At 47.9% G+C, this 19,746-nt stretch overlaps 1 protein-coding gene across 1 annotated transcript in view; it reads left to right on the forward strand.

The window, feature by feature from the left end:
- The window catches only part of ndst1b (N-deacetylase/N-sulfotransferase (heparan glucosaminyl) 1b), a 201,561-nt gene that overhangs the window by 48,876 nt on the left and 132,939 nt on the right, over positions 1-19,746 (forward strand). The window contains exon 2 of the mRNA XM_080201264.1: positions 9,406-9,511. The gene's annotated coding sequence lies outside the window, so the exon portion shown is untranslated. The remainder of the gene's footprint in view (positions 1-9,405; positions 9,512-19,746) is intronic.

Consider the following 19,746-nt stretch of genomic DNA (forward strand, 5'->3'; position numbering starts at 1 on the left):
TATGAATCAAAGTTTCTGCTTCATAAATCTCCCTGGAGATAGTATTCAGGCTGCCTATGTACGTACCATGTTTCTGAAGATACATTTTGACCATACTCGCTACATCATGCTGTCTAGTTTACTGTTGTGGGCCAGTTGAAATATCTCAGCATTTTCCAAACTCTGTTGAATCCTAAAAGCAACAATCAGATTACTGTTCAACCTTCTCTTTTCCAGTAAGGATTCGCCCAATTTACATCATTGCTGCTCATAGTCCAACTTTGTTATTTTTTTCTATAGCAATTGGTAATATTTGGTAATATTTACTGGTGAGCAAAAAAAACCTTAGCACAGTATCATCCAAACAAACCTTTATCCATTACTTGTGCTTCACAATCAAAGATCATTTGATATAGGGGAGGCGCAGTGGTATTGTCACTGGACGAGTAATCCAGCAGATCCAGGGTAAAGCCCTGGGGACCCAGGTTCGAGTCCCACCTTTGCAGATGGTGACATTTGAGTTCTGGAATTAAAAAAGTCTAATGATGACCATGAAACCATTCTCGATTGTCATAAAAAAAAGCCCATCTGGATTCACCAATGTCCTTTAGGGAAGGAAATCCTTTAGGGAAGGAAGATAGTGAATGTTTGCCTGCTTTTGGGCATCAGTATATTACCCAAATGGCCCAACATGTGTTTCCCAACAGCTCACCCTGATTTCACCCAATAACGTTCTCCTTCCTGGCTTGAAGCTCAGTTCAGGTGTTCTGCTCCAAGGTTTCACCGTCTGACATCAAGTAATTCTGTATCGGTGCATTGGTCAAAAGGCGTCAGGGAAACCAAATTCTTTGTGCATGCAGTGAATCTTCAGAGAGGGTTATGGATTTTGATTTGATTTATTATTGTCACATGTATTAACATACGGTGAAAAGTATTTTTTTTTGCGTACTAGACAGAGAAAGCATACCATTCATAGAGAAGGAAATGAGAGATTGCAGAATGTAGTGTTACAGTAATAGCTAGGATGTAGAGAAAGATCGGTTTAATGCAAGGTAGGTCCATTCAAAAGTCTGACCGTAGCAAGGAAGAAGCTGTTCTTGAATCGAGTGGTACTTGATCTCAGACTTTTGTATCTTTTTCCCAAAGGAAAATGGTGGAACACAGGATATCCGGGGTGCATGGGGTCTTAATTATGCCAGCTGCTTTGCACAGGCAACGGGAAGTGTAGACAGAGTCGATGGATGTGAGGCTGGTTTGTGTGATGGATTGGGCTACATTCACGACCTTTTGTAGTTTTTTGTACATTTTGTAGTTTTTTGTGGTCTTGGCAGAGCAGGAGCCCATACCAAGCTGTGATACAACCAGAAAGAATGCTTTCTTTGGTGCATCAAGTTGGTGTGAGCCGTAGCTGACACGCCAAATTTCCTTAGCCTTATGTGGAATTAACCTTGAATGGAATCAAAAGGGGAACAACTTCTTGGAACAAGATGTCAATATTCTGAGCAGAGCACCCGTTGAGCAGTAAATGTTTTATCTCTGACTCTTTACATCTCAGTTAGGAGCTGACCAGGTGAATAATGGTGCTTTGTCTATAGCTGGGCTCCATCTGCTGGATATATATGCTGGCATGGGATACTATCATCCAGAGTGTGCTGATGGGCTTTAGTCAAAGGCAGCAGGCTGCACCTGACAGACTTTGATGAATCGGTGAACTTGAATCAGGATAGAGGTTGGTCTGATCTTTCAGAGGAACAGTCACCTGTATAATTAATCAGCTATGACACATTTACCAGAACCAAAGTCACACAAGACATTCTCAGTGGCTCTGCGCGAGGCACCTTATTTCTTTGTCCTCCTTGATTCCTTTGCCAGGAATCCACCCAGTCCTTCTCCAACACCTCTCATCACTCAATGTCTGCAGAGGAGAATCAGATCATTGTCGATTGTGGTAGGGGCCCATCTGGTTCACTAGTGCCTTTTGGAGTTGGACACGAATGAATAAAAATAAGACCAAAATTGTGAGAAAGAATCTTGGCTCAGAGAAGCGCAAAGTAGAACTGGGTGGTTTGTCTTTGACCGGCACAGGCTTAGTGGGCCGAAAGGCCTTTTCTGTGCTGTATAGCTCTAGTCCTAACCCTAACCCTAACCCTATGATTCTATAGTTAACTGAAGAGAGAGAATTTGCAGGGCTATGGAGAAAGGGCAGAGTGGGTGGGTCTCGGTGAGTTGTTCGAGTAGAGAGCCAGCAATAACGTGGGGTCAATATTTCTGTTGTCAAGGTAGCTGAAGGTGGGGAGAGGCCATGGCTGGAGCCGGGAAGGCTCCCCAGTTGACTTTCTGGGGCGGGGAGAGAAACTGTTGCTGGAAATAGTTTGGCTAGGGTGAGATAGGTACAAGTCAATCCAAGCCAAGGCAGTGCCACAGGGCTGTAGAACAGGTCATAGAATCACAGATTGGTTACACCACTAAAGGAGGCCATTCAGCCCAAGTGGCCTTGTGTTCATACTGGCTGTCTGCCCCAGCAACCCATCCAGTCCCACTCACCTCGCTTTTTCCCCACAGTCGTGCTAATACTTCCTTTTCAAGTAATGATCTGATTCTCAGACATGGATCGAGTTGTTGTGGAGCCTCTTGTGGGGCATTCTAGGACAAGAGGCCATTGTCTTAGGATAAGGGGGAGCAAATTTAAAATGAAGCTGAGGAGAAAAGACTTCTCCCAAAGAGTTGTGAGTCTGTGGAATTCGCTACTCCAAAGTGCAGTGGAGCTGGGACAGTGGGAGTAAATTTATGGAGGAGTTGGACAGATTTTTTATTTAGTTTTAATGAGTTGAAGGGTTATGGGGAGAAGGCAGAAAAATGGGGAAGGATATCAGCCATGATGGAATGGTGGAACAGTCTTGATGGGCTGAATGGCCTAATTCTGCTCCTATCTCCTATGAACTCTTCTACAGACATTGAGTGATGAGAGGTGTTGGAGAAGAACTGGGTGGCTTCCTGGCAAAGGAATCAAGGAGGACAAAGAAATAAGGTGCCTCGCTCAGAGCCACCGAGAATGTCTTGTGTGACTTTGGTTCGGATAAATGTGTCACAGCTGATTAATTATACAGGTGACTGTTCCTCTGAATGAACAGACCAACCTCTATCCTGATTCAAGTTCACCAATTCATCAAACTCTGTCAGGTGTGGCCTGCTGCCTTCTGACTAAAACCTTTCAGCGTCCGTGTACAATAAATACATGCACCCAGCCTCCAGCGCCTCCGTGCTAACAGATGACCATTCTGATACCCATTCTTAGAGGAGCCGTAACTTTCTCCAGTTGGGTAATGGAGGAATAGAAATGCCGCCAGCTTCAGGGCTCAGCACAAGCTCTACCTGTCCTCCCCGGCTGCGAGCAAAACCTCTTCCCAACCATTTGTGTCCCGTTGGATCCTGAGCTGTAATTCCTGCCTCCCCTCATAGTGACTGCCTGTACTTACAGATAAGTTACGCTGATACATGGGAATACCGCCACTGCACCAGCCTGTCTACCGATGAAACACTTTTGGGTGCTCCACCGTCCACACGCTCCAATGCATTCCTGGGAAACACTCCATCCTTTGCTCTACCCTCAATGATCCTGTTTTCAAGTCCAACTCAAGAACCTTCCCTGCTGTCATCAGACTTTTGAACAAACCTATCACATGCTAAGCTAATCTTTCCCTGCACCCTATATGTAAATGGAACACTATATTCTGCACCCTATCCTTTCTTTTTCCCCTATGTACTCTATGAACGGTACGCTTTGTCTGTATAATGCATAAGAAGTAATACATTTTCACTGTATTCCAGTACAGGGGGCAGCATGCTGGCACAGTGGTTAGTACTACTACCTCACAGTTCCAGGGAACCGGGTCTGCTTCCCATTTTGGGTCAATATTTGTGTGGAGTCTACATGTTCTCCCTGGGTCTGCATGGGCTTCCTCCGGGGGCTCTGGTTTCTTCCCACAGTCCAAAGATACGCAGGTTATGTGCTTTGGCCATGCTAGATTGCCCCTTAGTGTTCCAGGATGCATAGGTTAGAAGGATTGGTGAGGTAAATATGTGGGGTTATGGGGATAGGGCCTCGATGGGAATGTTGTCGGTGCAGACAACAGGCTGAATAACTGTCTTCCGCATAGGGATTCATTTGATTTGGTTTATTATTGTCATATGTATTAGTATACAGTGAAAAGTATTGTTTCTTGCGTGCTATATAGACAAAGCAAACCATTCATAGAGAAGGAAAGGAGAGAGTGCAGAATGTAGTGTTACAATCATAGCTAGGGTGTAGAGAAAGATCAATTTGGTGCAAGGTAAGTCCATTCAAAAGTCTGATGGCAGCAGGGAAGAAACTGTTCTTGAGTTGGTACATGACCTTAGACTTTTGTATCTTTTTTCTGATGGAAGAAGGTGGAAGAGGAATGTCCTGGGTGCGAGCAGTTCTTAATTTTGCTGGCTGCTTTTCCAAGGCAGCAGGAAGTGTAGACAGAGTCAATGGATGAGAGGTTGGCCTGTGTGATGGACTGGGCTACATTCATGACCTCTGGAGTTCCTTGCGGTCTTGGGCCGAGCAGGAGCGATACCAAGCTGTGATACAACCACAAAGAATGCTTTCTATGGTGCATCTGAGAGTCAGAGCTGACATGCCAAATTTTCTGAGTCTTCTGAGAAAGTAGAGGCGTTGGTGAGCTTTCTTAATTATAGCATCGGGATGGGGGGGGAAACCAGGACAAGTTGCTGGTGATCTAGACACCTAAAAACTTGAAGCTCATGATCATTCCTACTTCATCCCCATTGGTGTAGTCGGGGCGTGTTCTCCACTATGCTTCTTGAAGTTGATGACTACCTCCTCCATTTTGTCGATACTGAGGGAGAGATGAATGTTATCGTGCCAGTTTGCCAGATTCTCTATCTCATTCCTGTTCTCCGTCTCGTCACTGTTTGAGATCCGACCCACTGCGGTGGTGTCATCAGCAATCTTGAAAATCGAACTGGAGGGGACTTTGGCCTGATGGCTATAAGGAGTATAGTAGGCGGCTGATTCAATACGTTTATACATGTAACAATAATAAATCAAATCAAATCAAATTAAATCTTCAGTCACCTGGGCCCTACTTGGTGGAATTTTCTCCTTAAACCCCACTGCCTATTCATCCCCTTCTCCTCCTTGGAGACCTTTCTCAAACCCCCCCCCACTCTCTGATTAAACTCACTGATTTCTCCTTCTCTGGTGTAGGAGATTTATGTTGGTTTCCTTCATGTCTCTGGGAAACACATTGAAGAATTTCCCCCACTGGAAAAATTATAACCTTTTTCAAGTTGTATGATGTATCACAGAACTAAGCATGACCCCTGTGAGTTCCTGTGCTTTCCCTGAGTCAGCAGATGGTGGAGCAGTGGTGAGATGATTGGACTAGCCCCACCCAGAGGCTCAGGCTGTTGAACACGAGTTCAAATCCCACCCCGGCAGCTGGTGGAATTTAAATTCAATCAATGCAATTTAGAATTGAAAGCTACCATTGCTTGTTGTAAAACCCACACTAGCGCCCCTTTTAGGGAAGGAAATCTGCTGACTTACCTGGTCTGACCTACACGTGATTCTAGACCCACTGCAATGTGGGCAGCAGGGCAGCATAGTGGTTAGCACCGCTGTCTCACAGCACCAGGGACCCAGGTTCGATTGTGGCCTTGGGTGACTGTCTGTGTGGAGTTTGCACATTCTCCCCACGTCTGCATGGGTTTCTTCCGGGTACTCCGGTTTCCTCCCACAGGCTAAAGATGTGTGGGTTAGGTGGCCATGGTGAATGCGCAGGGTTAAGGTGGAGAGGAGGGCCTGGGGTGGAGGTGGGGCGGAGGAGGGGGGCAGTCGGTGATGCTCTTTTATTAGGCAACAATCATCTCTTCCTCAATCTCTCCCAAAATGAAGGAGAAAGTCATCGGCTTCAGGAAGTGTAGTGGAGAACATGCCCTTGTCTACATCAATGGGGAAGAAGTAGAAATGGTTGAGAGCTTCAAGTTTTTAGGTGTACAGATCATCAACAATCTTTCCTGGCTCCCCCCCACGACGACGCTATAGCTAAGAAACCCCACCAACACCTCTACTTTCTCAGAAGACGAAGGAAATTTGGCATGTCAGCTATGACTCTCACCAACTTCTGCAGATGCACCATAGAAAGCGTTCTTTGTAGTTGTATCACAGCTTGGTATGGCTCCTGCTCTGCCCAAGACTGCAAGAAACTCCAAAGGGTCATGAAAGTTAGTGCAGACACGATGGACCAAATGGCACCTTAGGGATTCTATGAAAAGTGTTGACTCCCGACTCCCCTCTGAAATGGCCGAGCAAACCACTCAGTTCAAGGGCCGTTAGGAATGGGCAACAAATGCTGGCCCAGTCAGCGATGCCCGCATCCCGCAAAAGAATTCTAAAAACTACATTTCCACATTGTTTAAAACTTCTGAGAATTTATGATAAAATAATGGTGAACTGTTCAGGACGGCACTAGAAGGAGTATAAAGGACTTGTCAACAACGGGTGGTTTCTCCAACCAGCGCACGCCCCCGAGGGAACAAATTAAAACCCCTCAGTGGGGTCTCAGGAGGGCAACATTACTCAATGAGTGGGATGTACAAATCACCCAGGGGAGGTCTGCACTGGAAAAACAACCCCAAAATGGGTTATGTAGTTAGATAGAATTTGGAACTGAACAGTTTATTATCATTGTACACGGGCAGTATTGTTTCCTCAGCCTGTCTACTAGGAATCAATTATCTTCAGCTGCTAAGAACATAAGAAATAGGAGCAGGAGTAGGCCATCTAGCCCTTCGAGCCTGCCCCGCCATTCAATAAGATCATGGCTGATCTGTCGTGGCTCAGTTCCACAAGATGTAGTAACTCCCAGCAGCTCCTGATGAAAGAGACAAAGGTTGATTGTAATCCCATCGGAATATTGTAAAGACAGAGGCGAGCTCGCATAGTATTTTGGCCAGGGTAAAGGATTTGCCGTCTCTGTGCTGCCTGCAGACGGTTCCCAAGCAGTTGGAAGTAAAATGTTCTGGGGACACACTTCATGGGAGGCAGTGGCAGAGTGGTATTGTCATAGAGTCGTACAGAATGATAGAATCTACAGTGCAGAGGGAAGCCATTTGGCCCATCAAGCCTGCACCAACATCAATCCCACCCAGCCCCCATCGTTGTAACCCCATGCATTTACCCTAGCTAATCCCCCTGTCACTAAGGGGAAATTTAGTATGGCCAATCCACCTAACCCACACATCTTTGGAGTGTGAAAGAAAACTGGAGCACCCGGAGGAAACCCATGCAGACATGGGGAGAACAAACAAACTCCACAGAGACAGTGACCCGAGGCCGGAATTGAACCCAGGCCCCTGGCTTTGTTAGGTAAGGAGTCTCACAACACCAGGTTAAAGTTTTGGTTTATTTGGTGGCACAAGCCACAAGCTTTCATAGCGCTGCCCCTTCATCAGGTGAGTGGGAGTTCTGTTCTCAAACAGGGCATATAAAAATACAAACTCAACTTACAAAATAATGGTTGGAATGCGAGTCTTTACAGGTAATCAAGTCTTTAAGGTACAGGCAATGTGAATGGAGAGAGGGTTAAGCACAGGTTAAAGAGATGTGTATTGTCTCTAGCGAGGACAGCTAGTGAGATTTTGCAAGTCCAGGCAAGTCGTGGGGATTACAGATAGTGTGACATGAACCCAAATTCCCGGTTAAGGTGGTCCTCACGTGTGCGGAACTTGGCTATCAGTTTCTGCTCAGTGACTCTGCATTGTTGTGTGTCGTGAAGGCCGCCTTGGAGAACGCTTACCCGAAGGATAAGGAGACAGCGCGAACCACTGTGTCACCGGAGCAGTTAGTGAAACTTAAATTCAATAAAATCTGGAAATTAAAGAAGTCTAAAGTTGTTTAAGAAAACTGGTTAGCTGACGTTCTTTAGGGAAGGAGTTCCTTCCCCGGTCTGGCCTACATGTGACTCCAGACCCACAAGAATGTGGTTGACCCTTGTGGGCAGTTAGGACCCCCAGGGACCTCTAAAGAAATTACATTCCATAAATGAAAAAATGTCCTTCAGGGAAGGAAATCTGCCATCTTTACCTGGCCTGGCCTGTGTACGACTCCAGACCCCCAGCGCTGTGGTTGATTTTGGAATGGCTGAACAAGTTCGAGGGGCAGTTAGGGATGGGCAACAAATGTGACCCAGCCAGCAACGCTCACATCCCCACGGAAGAATTAAAACAAAGCTCGCTGTGTGGTTGAGTTCTTAGTTAACTGGGGAGGCTGATGGGACAGCGAGTGAGTGACGGGACGGTGAGTGAGTGACAGGATAGTGAGTGAGTGACACTGTTTCCCCGCTTGGAGCAGCAATGAAAATCTGGTGAGAATAAGTTTTTATTTATTCATTCGTGGGACGTGGGTGTCACTGTCTGGGTCAGAATTTGTTGCCTATCCCTAGTTGGCTGGGATTAGAGGAATACGAACAAATGGTCTGGTTGGGTGCATGAGCGGTGCAGGCTTGGAGGGCCGAAGGGCCTGTTCCTGTGCTGTACTGTTCTTTGTTCTTTGGCCTTGGAGGGCAGCTGAGACTCAACCACATTGCTGTAGCTCTGGAGTCACATGGAGGTCAGACCAGGTGAGGACAGCAGATTTCCTTCCCTAAAGGACATTAAAGTTAAAGTTTATTTATTAGTCACAAGTAAGGCTTACATTTAACACTGCAATGAAGTTACTGTGACATTCCCCTGGTCGCCACAGCCCGGAACCTGTTCAGGTCGATGCACCTAATCAGTACATCTTTCAGACTGTGGGAGCAAACTGGAGCACCCAGAGGAAGCCCACGCAGACATGGGGAGAACGTGCCATCTCCACACACACAGTGACCCAATCTGGGACTCGAACCCTTGTCCCTGGCATTGTGAGTCAGCAGTGCTAAGTGCTGTGCCACCGTGCCGCCCCCAGTGAACCATGGGATTTTCTGACAATTGGCAATGGTTTCATGGTCATCAGTAGATTCTTAATTCCAGATTTTTTAAATTGAATTCAAATTCCACCATCTGCCGTGGTGGGATTCGAACCCAGGTGCCAGAAACATTTGCTGAGTTTCTGGATTAATAGCCCGGCAATAATACCAAGCGGTCATCGCGTCCTCTATGATTTTGAAGTATCTGCCCACCCTTGCCCCACAAACACACACTACCTGCCAGCCCTGTCTCCCTCCTCCTCTCCTGCATGCCCCCTCCTCCCCCTCCCACCTCCCCCATAAGTGAGCGGGGAACAGCAGATACATCAGCCCTCTGGGGTCAGGTTTGGACAGATGGGTTCCTCCTGATTGTTGAGTTCCTATCCAGCCAGGCTGATGTGTTAACACCAGGATGTTTCTTTCTCTGTAGGTCTGATTCCACACAGGTTACCTCCAGCCCTCCAGATAAAGCAGAGAATGTGAAACGGTACCAGGGGCTATCTGAGCGCGAAACACACCCGGAACAACATGTGCTGGTGAGTCGTGTAAATTATATCCCCAATTGCTCCCAGGCTTAGGTCAAAAGAGACCACCTGGTAACATGTTTACTCCGTTTATTGTTCTCTAAGGATTTATCTTTGGGGATTTACAGCGATATTCAGGTGATTTCTGGTGAATTGAGCCAAACAACAAGTTGCATTTAGATGGTGCCTTTTCTTGTGGAAACACTTCTCAGGGCACTTCCCCAAGGGGCTCATCAGAAATAATTGGGACTCATCCAAGGGGAGATTCCAAGGTTTATTCAGAGTCCGGGGCTTTAACAAGGTCTTAAAGGAGAAGTGGGGTGGATAGGGGCAGGGGAATTCTATCACCCTGTGAGGAATGCGTCAGGGTTCTAGGGTGGCACAGTGGTTAGCACTGCTGCCTCACAGCGCCAGGGACCTGGGTTCGATTCCCAGCTTAGGTCACTGTCTATGTGGAGTTTGCATGTTCTCTCTGTTTCTGCGTGGGTTTCCTCCAGGTGCTCCGGTTTCCTCCCGCAGTCCAAAGTTGTGCAGGTTAGGTGGATTGGCCATGCTAATTTGACCCTTAGTGTCAGCGGGACTAGCAGGGTAAATGTGTAGGATTACGGGAACAGGGCCAAAGTGGGAATATGGCCGATACAGACTCAATGGGCTGAATGGCCTCCTACCGTCCTGTAGGGATTCAATGGTTCTATGAAAGGGTTGGGCAGTGGGACTGAATGAGTTGCCTTTGCAGAGAACCAACACTGACACGATGGACCGAATGACCTCCTTCTGTGTCACCACTATTCCTGGGTTTTGGGACTGCACGGGGGGAAACTCTCTCTCTCCGGAACAACAGTCAGTTCTCCAGGGGATACTCACTCACCCCATTGACCTCATGCCCCTATCAGTCCCACAAAAGAACCATCTCCGAACACCAGTGCCCCTGTCTGCTCCCCCCCCCGATTCCCCATTCTGCCCCTTTCTCCTCCCCACCTCAAGCCTCCTAAGAGGGAAGGATTCCTAACCTTCAAAAAGGATGTCCTCATTCCTGCAAAGCTTCCACTGCGAGGGCAGAGGAAGGGTCATTCCTTTTTGGCCTGTCACAAATTATTCTCTCACAATCTTTCTGAGTGCATTTTTAAGTGCCTAATGGTGACCACATCTTTGTTCCATCCTATTAATCAAGCATCATTAAAAGCAAATATTCTGATATTCACTCACAGTAACATCTCCTGCAAGTGGGCAGCTGAAGTCATTAACCTGTCACTAGCAGTAGGCTGCATTAGCTGATGATAGAGTGAGCAACCCTTCAACTGAACCTCAGTGGGTTTGTGTGGCAATTATAGGGGAGGTTACTTAACACGTGCGTGGCTGGTTTAGGTAAATGCTGCTTCATCTGTGGATGATAACCATAATTGGTGTCCACCACAATGGGTCCTGGCACTTGCTTAGGTCCAAGTAGATGAAACGCAGCAATAGCTCTTTCCACGCATTATCAGCTGAATAATAGATGAAGATCGGAATAGCTGTAAATGGCACATTCATATTCTCCAACGGCTCTTCCATGGAACATAGAACACTACAGCACAAACAGGCCCTTTGGCCCACAGGTTGCGCTGATCATATCCCTACCTACCAGGCCTATCTATAACCCTCAATCCCATTAAATCCCATGTACTCATTCAGAAGTCTCTTAAAAGACCCCAATGAGTTCGCCTCCACCACCACCGACGGCAGCTGATTCCACTCACTCACCACCCTCTGAGTGAAAATCTTACCCCTGGCATCTCCTCTGTATCTACTCCCCAGCAACTTAAACCTGTGTCCTCTTGTAGCAACCATTTCAGCCCTGGGAAATAGCCTCTGAGAATCCACCCTATCTATACCTCTCAACATCTTATAAACCTCCATCAGGTCACCTCATCCTTCATCTCGCCGGGGAGAAAAGACTGAGCTCCCTCAACCTATCCTCATAAGGCATGCCTCCCAATCCAGGCAACATTCTTTGCACCCTTTCAATAGCTTCCACATCCTGCTAGGATCAGGCAGGATAGGAAGGTGTTTGTCTGGATTAAGGGGAAATACGAAGACGTCAGGAAGTTAATTGGACAAATAAACTGGAAGGAGGCATTCTTGGGGAAAAGTACAGAAGGAAGGTGGCGGATATTCAAGGAATGTTTGTCTGGAGCTCTGCACGACAACGTTCCAAAGAGACAAGGAGGTTTTGGTAGGTCGCGGGAACCGTGATGTACGAAGGCTGTGGTGAAACTAGCCAGGAAGAAAAGGAAGGTGTACAAAAGGTTCAGGGAGCTAGGAGATGTTAAGGATCTAGAGGAGTATAAGGATTGTAGAAAGGAGCTTAAAAGGGAAATTAGGAGAGCCAGAAGGGGTCATGAGAAGGCCTTGGCGGGTAAGATTAAGGAGAATCCCAAGGCCTTCTACAAATATGTGAAAAGTAAAAGGATGAGAAGAGAAGGGATAGGACCTATAAAAGGTGAAGGGGGAAAGGTCTGTGTGGAAGCGGAAGAAATGGCAGAGGTGCTTAATGAGTACTTTGCCTCAGTATTCACGGTGGAAACTGATCTGGGAGATTTTGCTACAGATTTGCAGCAGATGGAAAAGATTGAGTTTGTGAATATTAAGGAAGAGGATGTGTTAGAACTTTTGAATTCTATCAAGATAGATAAGTTGCCAGGACCAGATGGGATGTACCCCAGGTTACTGTGGGAGGTGAGGGAGGTGATTGCAGAGCCCCTGGCGATGATCCTTGCGCCGTCGATGGAGACGGGAGAGGTTCCGGAGGATTGGAGGATTGCGGATGTGGTTCCTATTTTCAAGAAAGGGAACAGAGATAGCCCGGGAAATTACCGACCGGTGAGTCTGACCTCAGTGGTTGGTAAGCTGATGGAAAGGCTTCTGAGGGACAAGATTTATGAGCATTTTGAGAGGTTTAGCCTGATCAGAAATAGTCAGCATGGTTTTGTCAAGGGCAGGTCGTGCCTTACGAGCCTAGTTGAGTTCTTCGAAAATGTGACTGAACACATTGACGAAGGAAGAGCAGTGGACGTGGTGTACATGGACTTCAGCAAGGCGTTTGATAAGGTCCCCCATGCAAGACTTCTTGAGAAGGTGAGAGGGCATGGGATCCAAGGGGCTTTGGCCTTGTGGATCCAGAACTGGCTTGCCTGCAGAAGGCAGAGAGTGGTTGTGGATGGGTCTTTTTCTGAATGGAGGTCAGTCACCAGTGGAGTGCCCCAGGGATCTGTTCCAGGACCCTTGCTGTTTGTCATTTTCATAAATGACCTAGATGAGGAAGTGGAGGGATGGGTTAGTAAGTTCACTGATGACACGAAGGTCGGAGGTGTTGTGGATGGTCTGGAAGGATATCAGAAGTTGCAGCAGGACATAAATAGGATGCAGGACTGGGCGGAGAAGTGGCAGATGGACTTCAACGTGGATAAATGTGTAGTGGTCCATTTTGGCAGGACCAATGGGATGAACGAGTACACTATCAAGGGCAGGAGTCTTAGCAGTGTTGAAGAGCAGAAGGATCTTGGGGTTCGGGTCCACAGGGCTCTTAAATCGGCCTCGCAGGTGGAGGATGTGGTCAAGAAGGCGTATGGTGTACTGGCCTTCACTAATCGAGGGATTGAGTTTAGGAGTCGGGAGGTAATGCTGCAACTTTATAAGACCCTTGTCAGGCCTCACTTGGAGTACTGTGCGCAGTTCTGGTCGCCTCACTATAGGAAGGACGTAGAAGCTATTGAAAGGGTACTGAGGAGATTTACAAGGGTGTTGCCTGGATTGGGAGGCATGCCTTATGAAGATAGGTTGAGGGAGCTGGGACTCTTCTCCCTGGAGAGACGAAGGTTGAGAGGCGACCTGATAGAGGTTTATAAAATGTTGAGAGGAATAGATAGGGTGGATTCTCAGAGGCTATTTCCCCGGGTTGAAATGGTCGCTACGAGAGGACACAGATTTAAGGTGCAGGGAAGCAAGTACAGAGGTGATGTTAGGGGTAAGTTTTTCACTCAGAGGATGGTGAGTGAATGGAATCGGCTGCCGTCAGTGGTGGTGGAGGCGAACTTGCTGGGGTCTTTTAAAAGACTCCTGGATGAGTATATGGGATTTAATGGGATTGGGGGTTATAAATAGGTCTATGGATTGGTAGGTATTGATGTGATCGGTGCAACTTGTGGGCCGAAGGGCCTGTTTGTGCTGTAGTGTTCTATGTTCTATGTTCTTGTAGTGAGGCAACCAGAATTGCGCATAGTACCCCAAGTGAGGTCTGACAAGGGTCTAATAAAGTTGCAGCATTATCTCCTGACTCCTAAACTCAATCCCTCGATTAATGGGCTAGTACACCATATGCCTTCTTGACCACATCCTCCACCTGCAAGGCCGATTTAAGAGTCCCATGGAAGACAACAAGGGAATTATATTGAAATCACAGGATATTATTTGCTCAGGGTCCCATTGGATATCATAAAATCAGAGAATCCCTACAAGTGCAGAAGGAGTCCATTCGGCCCATCGAGTCTGCACCGACCACAATCCCACCCAGGCCCTATCCCAATAGACCCACATATTTACCCTGCTACTCTCCTTGACACCAAGAGGCAATTTAGCATGGCCAATCCACACATCTTTTGGACTGTGGGGGGGAAACTGGGGCAACCAGAGGTAAACCACGCAGACACGGGGAGAATATGCAAGCTCCACACAAACAGTGACCCAAGTCGGGAATCAAACCCAGGACCCTGGCGCTGTGAGGCAGCAGTGCTAACCACTCTGCCACAGTGCCACCCGAAATATACAGTACAGAAACAGGTCATTCCGCTCTCCCTGTACGTGCTGGTGTTTATGCTCCACTCAACTCTCTTCCCATCTTTCCTCATCCAAATCTAACATGAAAACTCTCTCTCCCCCATCTCCCTCATATTCTCATTCAGTTTCCCCTCATTACATTGCTACCATTCCCTTCCACTTCATCCCGTGACAGTGTGTCCCAGATCCTCACCACTCTTTGGTGAATGAGTTGCTGTGGCTAAGAGGATGGGAGCTGAACAGTGTGGAATAACTGGCCCATTGAAGTCATTCCCACATTTACTTCCCCGCGTTCCAGTAAAAAGTCAATCCGTTGGGAAATGGCCTAACTCTGCTCCTCTATCTTATAGCCTTATAAAAGGCAGATTATTATCTAAATGGAGAGAGACTGCAGTGGGATCTAGGTGTTCTTGTGCATGAATCCCAAAAAGCCAGCAGGCAAGTAGTTAAGAAGGCAAATGGCATTTTGGTCTTTATTGCAGAGTGGTTGGTGTTTGCGATTGTACAGGGTGTTGGTGAGCTCTCACCTGGACATTTGCGTACAGTTTTGGCTCTCTGACCTTAAAACAGATATAGTAACATCGGAGGCAGCCCATAGGAGATGCACGAGACTAATTCTGGGATGAGAGGGTTGTCCTAGCGAGAGAGAGTAAATAGTCTGGCTCTGTAATCTGTTCAGGGGCCGCCCATTTAAGACAGAGATCATGGAACCCCTACACTGCAGACGAGGCCATTCGGCCCATTAGGTCTGCACCAACTCTCTTACCTCTGTCATTCCCACCCCGTACTTCCACGTAACGCCACACATTTAACACGGCTAATCTATCTAATCGACACATTTTGGGATGGCAAGTAGCAACTTGGCATGGCCAATCCACCTAACCTGCATGTCCTGGGACATTAAAGGGCAATACACCATAGGAAATCTACCTAACCTGCATATCTTTGGAGTGTGGGAGGAACACCCAGAGGAAACTCACGCAGACACATCGAAATATAAAAACTAGAAGCAGGAGGAGGCCATTCAGCCCTTCGAGCCTGCTCCACCATTCATTTTGATCACGGCTGATCATCAAATTCAATATCCTGATCCCCCCTTCTCCCCATATCCCTTGATCCATTTAATAGAAGGGGGAGAACATGTAGGCTCCATACGGACAGTGACCCAAGCTGGGAATCGAACCCGAGTCCCTGGTGCTGTGAGGCAGCAGTGCTAACCACTGTGCCACTCGGTGCAGGAGAGATGGCAGCAAGGGCAGAGCTCCTTTCCCCCCGTCCCCCCTCACCTTCCTATGTCCAGCCCCTCAATCAGGCACTGACTGTCTTAGATTGAGAGACTGCCCTCTCCCTTGAAGATTCCGTCCTAAGTCTGAACTTCCAGGCAAAGTTACTCCAAAGCGATGGCGCCCTGAGTTCAAACCCGAGGGCAGTCAAAACCTTTTCTTGCTGAGCTCCCTTCCTCTGTGTGGTCGCTCTGCTAACTGCTAATGTGTGAGTGTATCCTCACATCTCTGTGCTGTGTTCAGATTGTTTTCTCGGGGGAATAGTATGCCAATAAATAAATGAAGACAGGATCAGGAGCCTCCAGTCCCCCAGTGGTTGGTGTATGAGGTGCTGTGATGAAGATAAAAGCAAAACACTGTAGATGCTGGAATCTGAAGCATGAACAGAAAATGCTGGAAAATCTCAGCAGATCTGACAGCATCTGTGGGGCAAGAACAGAGCTCACAGTGGCAGAGTGGCTAACACTGCTGCCTCTTAGCACCCAGATTCAATTCCGGCCTTGGGTCACTGTCTGTGTGGAGACCGCATGTTCTCCCCATGTCTGCATGGGTTTTCTCCAGGTGCTCCGTTTTCTTCCCATACTCCAAAGATGTGAGAGTTAGTTCATTGGCCACGATAAATTGACCCTAGTGTGAACAGATTAGTAGGGTAAATGAGTGGAGTAATGGGAACAGGGTCCGGATGGGATTGTGGTCAGTGCAAACTCAATGGGCTGAATGGCCTCCTCTGCACTGTAAGGATTCAATGATTTTTATGAATAGAGCCAATGTTTCGCTTCTCCATGACCCTTCGTCAGCTGACCGAATAATTATCCGAGAAAGGGTCATCGAGACTCAGAATGTTGGCTCTATTCTCGCCCCATAGATGCCGAGATTTTCCAGCATTTTGTTTTTGTGGTGATGTTAACATAAGAAGATAAGAACATAAGAAATAGGAGCAGGAGTAGGCCATCTAGCCCTTCGAGCCTGCCCCACCATTCAATAAGTTCATGGCTGATCTGAAGTGGATCAGTTCCACTTTCCTGCTTTCTCCCCAAAACCCTTAATCCCCTGTCTATCAGAAACCTATCTACCCGTGACTTAAGTATATTCAACAAGGTAGCCTCCACCGCTTCAACGGGCAGAGAATTCCAGAGATTCGCCACCCTTTGAGTGAAGAAGGTCCTCCTCAACTTCATTCTAAACTGCCCCCCCCTTATTTTGAGGCTGTGCCCTCTAGTCCTGCTGTCCTTTCTAAGCAGGAAGAATCTCTCTACCTCTACCCTATGCAGCCACTTCATTATCTTGGAAGTCTCTAAGATCCCCTACGGCCTTCTAAACTCTAACGAGTACAGACCCAGTCTATTCAATCTCTCTTCATAAACTAACGCCCGTCATCTCCAGTATCAGCCTGGTGAACCTTCCCTGTACTCCACCAACAAGGTGGTTATCTCTGGATTACTACCTGAACCACGTGCAAATTGGCACAGGGTCAATAGGAAAAGTTTTAGTGAGGTGAGTGTGTGTCCAACCCCTCCCCCCCAGCCCCTCCCCCCCAAATCCCTGTGGAGTGCCGCAGGGGTCGGTGCTGGGGCCTCAACTGTTTACCATATACATGGACGATCTGGAGGAGGGGGCTGAGTGTAGGGTAACGAAATTTGCTGATGACACAAAGATGAGTGGAAAAGCAAATTGCGTGGGAGGCGCGGACAGTCTGCAGAGAGATCTGGATAGGCTGAGCGAGTGGGCGAGGACCTGGCAGATGGAGTATAACGTTAGCAAATGTGAGGTTATCCACTTTGGTAGAAATAATAGTTGGAGGAAGGCGAATGGGATGCTGGCCTTCATAGCGAGGGGGATTGAATATAAAAGTAGGGAGGTCTTGCTGCGGCTGTATAGGGCATTGGTGAGGCCGCAGCTGGAGTACTGTGTGCAGTTTTGGGCGCCGTACTTACGCAAGGATATTTTGGCCTTGGAGGGAGTGCAGAGGAGGTTTACTAGGCTGATGCCGGAGTTGAGGGGGTTGAGCTATGAGGAGAGGCTGAATAAACTAGGCTTGTACTCGTTAAAGTTTAGAAGAATGAGGGGAGATCTCATTGAGACGTATAAGATGATGAATGGGATGGATAGGATAGAGGTGGAGAGACTCTTCCCACTCAGAAAGGACAGTAGGACTAGGGGGCACAGCCTCAAGATAGAGGGGGGGGCGGTTTAGAACGGAGTTGAGGAAGAACTTCTTCACTCAAAGGGTGGTGAATCTCTGGAATTCTCTGCCCGTTGAAGTGGTGGAGGCTACCTCGTTAAATATTTTTAAGACGCGGGTTGATGGGTTTTTGATAAGAGAGGGGATTAAGGGTTATGGGGAGAGGGCGGGAATGTGGAACTGAGCCATGACAGATCAGCCATGATCTTATTGAATGGCGGGGCAGGCTCGAAGGGCTAGATGGCCTACTCCTGCTCCTATTTCTTATGTTCTTATGTTCTTTATTATTTAAAAGGTGAAAAGCTGCAGCATGCTACGGTGCAGAGGGACCTGGGGGTCCTTGTGCATGAGTCACAAAAATCCAGTCTGTAGGTGCAGCAGGTGATCAAGAAGGCGAATGGGATGCTGGCCTTTATAGTGAGGGGAATAGAATATAAGAGCAGGGAGGTCTTGCTGCAACTGTACAGGGCACTGGTGAGGCCGCAGCAGGAGTACTGTGTGCAGTTTTGGTTGCTGCACTTGCGGAAGGATATATTGGCCTCGGAGGGAGTGCAGAGGAGGTTCACTAGGCTGATACCGGAGATGAGGGGGTTGGACTATGAAGAGAGACTAAATAGACTGGGTCTGTACTCGTTGGAGTTTAGAAGGATGAGGGGGGATCTTATGGAGACATATAAGATAATGAAGGGGATAGATAGGGTAGAGGTAGAGAGATTCTTCCCACTTAGAAAGGAAAACAGAACTAGAGGGCACAGTCTGACAATAAGGGAGGGGGGGCAGTTTAGATCGGAGTTGAGGAGGAACTTCTTCACTCAAAGTGTGGTGAATCTCTGGAATTCTCTACCCATTGAAGTGGTGGAGGCTACCTCGTTGAATATATTTAAGTCACGGGTAGATAGGTTTCTGATAGACAAGGGAATTAAGGGTTATGGGGAGAAAGCGGGAAAGTGGAACTGATCCACTTCAGATCAGCCATGGTCTTATTGAATGGCGGAGCAGGCTGGGAGGGCTAGACGGCCTACTCCTGCTCCTATTTCTTATGTACTTATAACCAACAACCGCCCCCCCCCACCCCCCACCCCCTCCCCAACCACACCCACCCACCTCCCCACTTCCCGTTTAATGAGCGGAGTCGTTTGATTGATTTGAAGGTGCGGATTTGCTTGTCCAGTTACCCGGCTGGGATTATCACCGGTGCCTTTTCCTCTCGGGCGCTGCTGGAGATGCCGCTGATTGAACGCTGAGGAATTGGCCGCTTTAATCTGCGGGGAGGGGGGGGGGGGTCATGTGGCTGCGGCTGAGACGTGATGCGCAGTTTGGGACCCTGGTGGAAACCGAGCTCTTTATAAACTTCCGTGAATCATTCAGCGTCTGTTCCGTGTGATAAAAATGTGTTTGGGGGGGTGGGGAGAGGGGGGGGGTGGGAGGGGGGGGGCGGTGAATTAATTCCTATTTGATGCGCTGCATCGTAAGGCGCTCGGTTGGCTGTCCTGTGTGTTTGTTGCGTTCGACACAAGGTCAGAGCAGTTGGGATCAAAGCAGCATTAGGAATCACTGGCTGCTGAATAATTCAGGCAGTCGTGGCGTGTCTGTGATGTGCGGATAAATCATATGTGAATCATTACCGGAGCCACAGGAGAATACAAACTCCTCCTAGCGTGTGAAAGTGCTGCTGTGACAGTCTCGGTGTGGCAGGTTCCGATAGCAAACCTCCTGCAAGCGAGCATTAATCACCTTCTCATTTGCACTTTCACTTTACCTCTGTGTTCTTCGATTCCACCTCCACCCCCTCCTCCCCCTCCTCCACCTTCCTCATTACGCTGGATCAAAACAGCAAGCTCTTTCATATCCATCCTCCAAACCAGGAGAGATTCTTACCCCCTTCGTAGCCCCCACACTCCTATTCAGGGCTGCCCAGTTATTTGGAAACGAATACGAGGACGGGGAGGCGGTGGCCCAGCGGTATCGTT

The sequence above is a fragment of the Carcharhinus amblyrhynchos genome, chromosome 13 (assembly GCF_965287045.1).
Source record: "Carcharhinus amblyrhynchos chromosome 13, sCarAmb.v2.hapA, whole genome shotgun sequence".
Taxonomy (NCBI): domain Eukaryota; kingdom Metazoa; phylum Chordata; class Chondrichthyes; order Carcharhiniformes; family Carcharhinidae; genus Carcharhinus; species Carcharhinus amblyrhynchos.